This window comes from Myotis brandtii, unplaced genomic scaffold (genome assembly GCF_000412655.1).
Source record: "Myotis brandtii unplaced genomic scaffold, ASM41265v1 scaffold560, whole genome shotgun sequence".
Lineage (NCBI taxonomy): Eukaryota > Metazoa > Chordata > Mammalia > Chiroptera > Vespertilionidae > Myotis > Myotis brandtii.
In genome coordinates this window covers 148,068-155,021 of record NW_005370081.1, presented here as the reverse complement: position 1 = coordinate 155,021, position 6,954 = coordinate 148,068, and positions in this window count along the sequence as shown.

The following is a 6,954-nucleotide window of genomic DNA, read 5'->3' as shown; positions in this document are numbered from 1 at the left end:
CAGCGCAGCCTCTGACCATACCCCCACCTCCAGCTCCCTGCACCCCAGCTTGTGTCGTTGGCCCTGCATCCCTGGAGGGGGCAGAAGGCCCTTCACTGGCTACAAACACATCTGGGCTGCCCACCCTGACCCTGACCCTCAAAAATCTCTCCTGAGCTGGAATTCTCTTTGGTTCTTGAGTGATCTGGCCACAGCCACGGAGTGGGGAGAGGTGTCCAGGCTCCAAGGGGTGGCAAGGAAAACCCTCCAACTGCAGTGCCCAGGTTACTGCCAGCAGCCTCCCTCCCCACTGCGTCAGGGGCCTCAGAAAACAATTGAGCATCTTGCACACGAGGCCAGGGAGTCCCTGCCCTCCTGAGCTCGTTTCTCCATCAGAAAAATGGGAAATGGGTGCGTGATGGGTGAGCTGTCTCCCAGGTCCCCACTCTCATGCTAACCGACCGGGCCTGAAGGAACAGCCCTGAGGCCAGTGCGCAGAGCAGTGGGGGCGCACGGAAGGCAGGATGGGGAAAGAGGGGGGGCTATCGATGGCTGCACAAGGCTTAAAAGCTGGTAAAAGGCTTAATCCTGCATAATGATTTACAAAGTGACACGTAAAATAGATTTACTGTGGCAGCTTGAAAGGAGGACCACAGAAATAAAATTACACTTGGGCTCTGCCTCTCTACAACCTGTCCCCACTCCCTTCCAAAAGCCAGGAACCCACATGTGCACATATGGACACGTTCACGTAGGCACAAGGGAGCAGGTGGCCAGGGTGGGGTTAGGGGAGTGGGAGAGGGACAAACAAGAAGGGAGAGCTGGGCCCTGTGCTGGGAATGGCCAGTTGGTTCCCGTTCCAGGTGCAGCCTGTGGAAGTGATGCTCCAGCTGCCCCCAGAGCCAGGGGTTAATCCCATTTACAAACGAAGAACACATCTGGCTGACATGCCCTGCATGGGATGTCACCTTTGGGAAGCACAGAGCAGGCACCTCAAGTGCCCACGGGGCTTAGCACCCCCATTTCTTCTTGACTCCCGTCTGATCCAACACTGCAGACACAGGTTTTCAGGGCCCAGGGAGAGGGGTGCACTGCTTCCCCTTGAGTGAGGCAGGGCCTCCAACAGCACTGGGCCGAGGCCAGCTGAGAGGAACTCCCAGAAGACAAGAAACCCTCGGGCAAGTTCATCGCAGGGAAAGAAAGTGAGCGATGCTCCTGCCCTCGATGCGGGAATCCCGGGTGGCATCTCCAGTCCTCAGTCTGTGGTGGCCTTCATTCTGCTTACACTGTGCCCAGGGACACTGCCCTCCACTGAAGCAGGCCCCTGGGCTCCAGCTGTGTGGGGAAACAATGCAACACGCCCATATCCTAGCCTGGACCAGAGAGGCTCTCCTCAGCGCAGTAAACGCCACGGCCGCTGTCACCACCTCCAGGGCAGCACTGGCCTGGGCACCTGCCCCGGCTCTCCAGTCAGAAGCAGGGCTGATAACGATGCCCATAGGGTTACTCATTTGTACCAACGGGCATGCATTTAAAAAGAAAAATCGAGAAGGGGGTCACATGGAGAAAGAGGCCAGATTCCCCCGGGCAGCTGTGGGGCCTGAAGCACGTCACTCCTCAGCTCCAGCTTCCTCCGGGTTAAAGTGGGTAACACACCTGCTCCTGAGGGCTTTGTGATCACCCCCCCACCCCGCCCGACACACCAGAGAGCCCTGCCTGGTGCACACTGGGTGTTCCCAAGGATGGCAGCTCTGCCTCAGATGACGAGGACTGAAAGGCATTTGCAGTGAGGACAGCCAGGCCAGAAGCTCTGACCTCAGCCATGGCTTAGCACAGTCACCTCCCCCTGGCCGCCCACTCTCCCCAGGTCCTGGGCAGCTGCCAATGTTGAGGTGGAGACAAGATCATCAGGGGTGGGTGGGACAGCAGTCAGGCCCTCTGCCCTCTCTGTGCCTCCATTTCCCCACTTCGTTCATCTCTGTTCTGCTCTGTTTCTAGCAAAGACTGGAGGGGCCGAGCCCCAGGCAAGGTCTATGGATGCTCAAGCGTTCCTCCTTGTCACCCTCTGGCTGACACCTGGCAACTCCAGCTCAGAGAAATGCCACCCTGCTCCTCTAACCGACACAGCAGAGGGATGTGCCTAGGCAGGTCTGAACACCCATGTTTACCCAACAGAGGGTGGCCCTCCCTCCGGGTGGCCCTCCCTCCCCACCCCCCGCCCCCAGTATCATGGCAAGCTGGAGCCCATTTGCCCGCAGACTCTCCTGGTGCGTAGGCCGTGCGTACAGAGGCTCCAGCCACGGCCCTGCCCAGGGAGTCTTGCCCAAGAGGTGCTGCACCCTGGCTAGGCTCTTGCTGCTGAGCCAATTCTCCCAGGAAGCCAACCTGAGGAGGGCAGCAACGTGGGCACAGCGGACGCCCAGGTGGCCTCAGACTTTGGCAGCTTTGGGCAAACAACCCAGGCTAGGAGGTGCTCCTGGGAACCAGGCCTGGCCCAAACACCCCTCTGGCTCTAATTGGAAGGGGGAGGGCAAACGAAGGGGCTAAGGGCTCAGATCGTGTACACAAGCAGCTGTGAGTCTGGGGCTGAGTTATTCAATTCTTTCTCAAACGAAGGGTGCCAGTCACTTCCAAGGCACCCACCGAGAGTGCTGGCTCTAATTGGAAGGGGGAGGGCAAACGAAGGGGCCAAGGGCTCAGATCGTGTACACAGGCAGCTGTGAGTCGGGCTGAGTTATTCAATTCTTTCTCAAACAAAGGGTGCCAGTCACTTCCAAGGCACTCACCGAGAGTGCAAAGATGATAGATAGATAGATGATAGATAGATGATAGATAGATAGATAGATAGATAGATTCCCAAATCACAAAACCTATCAGCTCTATGTAAAGTGTAGCTGTCTTTTATTCACCCACCTATTCAGCAAGCATTTTGGAATGTTTGCTAGATGCCAAATGTGGTGGCTGGGGTGCCCTGAAGGTAGCTGTGATCCTGCCAGATGAGGGCTTTGACAGTGGTCAGAAAACAGTGCTGGTGATGCAGGGGCAAAGGCAGGAACCTCCACTTGATCTGGCTGGTGCATAAGGGTAAGCCAAGGCTTGAGCAGGGCTTTGCAGGATGCCTAGGAGTTCTCCAGGCAGACAGGGCAAAGAACAGAATGTGCAAAGCTCAAAGTGAAAGTTCAGCTGGGGCCAGAGAATGAAGGGCCCTGAGCGCCAGGCTGTAGGTGGTAGGAAGCCGCGAAGGCGTTGTAAGTAGAGCAGAGGCGGTAACAGGATCAGAGCTGCTTTTCATTAAGGTCACACTGGTGGCCAAGTAGAGGGAGGACAGGAGAGGGGAGGCCAGAGCAGGGGGTGGAGAGAAGGGGTGGCTCCGAACACATTCGGAAGGTGGAGTCCAAAAGCATCAGTTCCCTGATGACATGCTCCCCAGGCCAGGCTCTGGGCAGGACAGTGGGGACATGGACACCCAATGTCACAGCCTGCAGTTCTGGGGAGGAGTCAAGGGTGACTCTCAAGTTTCAGTCGGGGCAGTGAGCCAATGGCAGTCCGGCTCCTAGTCCTTACAGTGGCTCTGTAAGAATTAGAACAAGGCTCCCCTCCCTCAAAACACTTTGCCACCATCCACTAGAAACCTGTATGTACAAAGTATGGGGACTACAATGTCAGTGCCCCCAAGTTGCAACCTACACTATCCCACTTGGCAGTCCCAGCAGACACAGTGCCTCTGAGCAAGCCCTGGGAAGATGGAGCGCCGGGGTTCAGGCAGGAAGAAAAGGCAGATAAAATCTAATACACAAACTAAAAACACAACAAAGCAGAGAAGCAGCAGCGCAGAATGTTTACTAACCTCGCTGCCTCTTGGGTATGTGAAATCTGAATCAAACGAGAGGTGGCATTATTTACTATATGGAATCCAAAACGGAAAAAAAGTCGCTGCTCAAACTAGGTAAACAAAGGAAATGCAAAAACGCAAGTCAGAAAGCATCTGCTTGGCAAGAGGGGGATTGATCAAAAGTACAGAAAACCAGTTCTGGCCTTAGAGCTCACGAAAAAATTGATTTAAAAAAAATCCTATATACTGAGCAAAACCCCAGCAAGTGAACACAGCGGAGTGGAGCCCATGTGCTGAGAAAATTGAACTGTCTGGACAGCTGAGGGTTTCCGCCCCATCATCCAGCTCCTGGAGTTTAATGAATACCTTCTCTGCTCCGCGTCTGATACAGGCATGAGATGGAGCTGGGACTTTTGTAGAGGAGACAGTCCAGTGGGGAGCACATGGAGGCCTGGGGAGTACAGAGGGGGCCACCTGAGAGCCCCCAGGAGGAGGCAATGACAAAACTGAGGCACACCAATCAAGAGGAGCTGGGGGACTCAGGCCACCGTCCACCTGAAGGCTAAGGCCCTGGTGACAGCTGGCAGGCCCTTTTGTAACAAAAGTGAGACCTTTGTGAGCAAAGATGAGGTAGACAACATTCGGTTTTGGGGGAGGCAGGAGTAGAAGCCTCGCCTAGCCTGGAGGTGAAATTGCTCAAACAGGCTTCCATGCGAGTCCTAGCTAGAAGGGGCCTCAGTGCACAGATGGGGAAACTGAGGGCAGAGAGCGCCAGGGGCTTGACAAGGTCAGGAAGCTGATCCGTGTTGTACAAGTGCCCAGAGCCGCCCAGGGAGCGGGGACAGGAAGGGAGGCACACCCGATGGCCGGCCAGGTCCCTGGGAACTGCTTACAAACAGAGGGGCGGTACTTCCCACACGGCCAGACTCTCATTCTTGCAGTTTCAGGCTTTCGTTTCTCGAAAAAGATGCTCACAGGGATCTCTGGCCGAGGTCTTGCTCGCCGCCCTCTGGCAGCCCTAACCGGCGTTTGTGTTAGGCATCTCGAAAAAGATGCTCACAGGGATCTCTGGCCGAGGTTTTGCTCGCCGCCCTCTGGCAGCCCTAACCCCACACTGCCTTCCTCGGCCTCCACTCCCAGCAGCCCGGGGAAGGGGGCACTCTTCACCCATTTTACAGAGGAGCAAGCAGGCCCCCGAGAGCCCCCCAGGCTCTCATCCCAAGTCACTCTCTTTCCGGCCCGATGGAGGAGGCTATCACTCCTGAGCAGCACTCAGGTGGGGTTGCACCAGGCTGAGGCCTCTGCCCAGGGAGCTCAATGGCAGGTACAAATGGCAGGTGGGGACCTGGCTCAGGGCCTGGCCCCATGCTGGGCACCTGGGACCCTTGGCCTCGCCAGTCTGAACCCTGCAGGCTGGTGTGGAGTCCCCAGAACTGCCCTGCCGCGCTGCAGGGCTCTGGAGGGTGCTGGCAGCCAGGCTGCGGTTTTGCGCTCGGCTAACTCTTGGCTTCTGAGCAACGAAGTGGAGAGAGAAGAGACATGGCAAGAGGCACTGCCCACCCACTCAGCATCACTGCCCACCCACTCAGCATCACTGCCTGCCTCGGGCGGCCTTCGGGGCTGAGCAGGCAGCGTCCAGCTGAGACAGGGCTCACCTTACGAGCACTGACTCTGCCACCATCAAGGTGAGGGAAGGAGAGCTTGTGCAGGTTCAGACCAGAGCGAGCTGGCCTGGCTTCTCCCCCAGCCCACCTTCCTGCTCCCCCTGCTGCCACCCTGGGAAGCAGGGCTCGCTCTGTGTGCCTCTGCAAGTCACAGAATGCCAGCTTAGTTATCGAGAGCCGCCTGGCTGTGGACACGGTGATTCTGGAGTTGCCTGATCAGGCAGGTATCTTCTTGGAAGGGAGAGATGAACAAAATGGGGAAATGGAGGCACAGAGAGGGCAGAGGGCCTGCCTGTGGGAGGGTTAGAGACACAGGGATAGGGGATGTTACAGCTGGAAATGACCAAGCAGTCCCAGTGCCCCAACCCCCTGTTACTAACCGGTAAACTGAGGCCCAGTGACCTGCTTAAGATAACTCTGAATCAGTAAGAACCTAGGATGGTCATCCTGGTTGATCCTATGGGGCCAAGATAGAGCTGCCCTCTGTGACCCCAATCCCCAAAGTTAGGGAAATTGCAACACTTCCTTGTTTCCATAGTAACCAGCGACTGCTCCAGGAATACACTAAATGTTTTTGCTCCCTCCTCTGTGCTGGCCCTGGGCCAGGCTGTGGGGACACAGAGAGGAAAGGAGGGGGTGTGCAGGGAGGCACAGACCAAGCCTCAGTTCCGGTGGATCCCAGGCAGTGGAGGGCAAGAGGGAGAGAAACTGAGGAACTGTCCGTGGAGGAAGCAATCCCCAGTGTCTGAAAGAGGCAGGGAAGAGTTCAGAGCTGGCAGCTTTTGAGCTGGGCCCTTAGGGGGTGCATTGGAGTTAACCAGATAAAACTGTGGGGTGAAGAAGCTGACACAGGCGAAGGCCCCAGGGCTTGAGAGCACCAGCATGTGGGAAAACACCAGCGCATGAAGAAGAGGAAATGAAAGTGTTGGAGATGAATGGAAGGCTCACAATGGAGGCCGCATGCAGCATGGCAGAATTACAAGGGTACAAGGAACACCTCACCTTGCCTCTGTTTTTCCAACTGTTACATGGGCATCTTATGACAGAGTAGCTTTTGGCTACCTGGGAGGTGACAGACATACAAGGAAAAGTGCTTGAACCCACAGGACGTGGAGACCTGGGCCAGCTCTCCCACCCTAACTGCTCACCCTGCATCGTGGAGGTAGACAGGCACTTCCAGTGGGCTTATGGGCATAACCTTGGTCAACCTTCAAAATACATCCAGGATCTGACCACCAACATCCCCATCTGGATTATTGTAAAAGCTGCTGGGTTGGTTCATTGCTTCCACCCTTGTCCCTACAATCTATTCTCAGCTCACTAGCTAGAGGGACCTTCATAGAGGGCACATCAGACAGTCTCGGTCCTTTAATAAAAACCCTCCAGTGGCTTCCAAATCACTGAGCATGAAGTCAATGCTGCATAAGGCCCTCTGTGACCTGCTCCCTGATCACCTTCCTCACTTCCTCTCAATCTTCT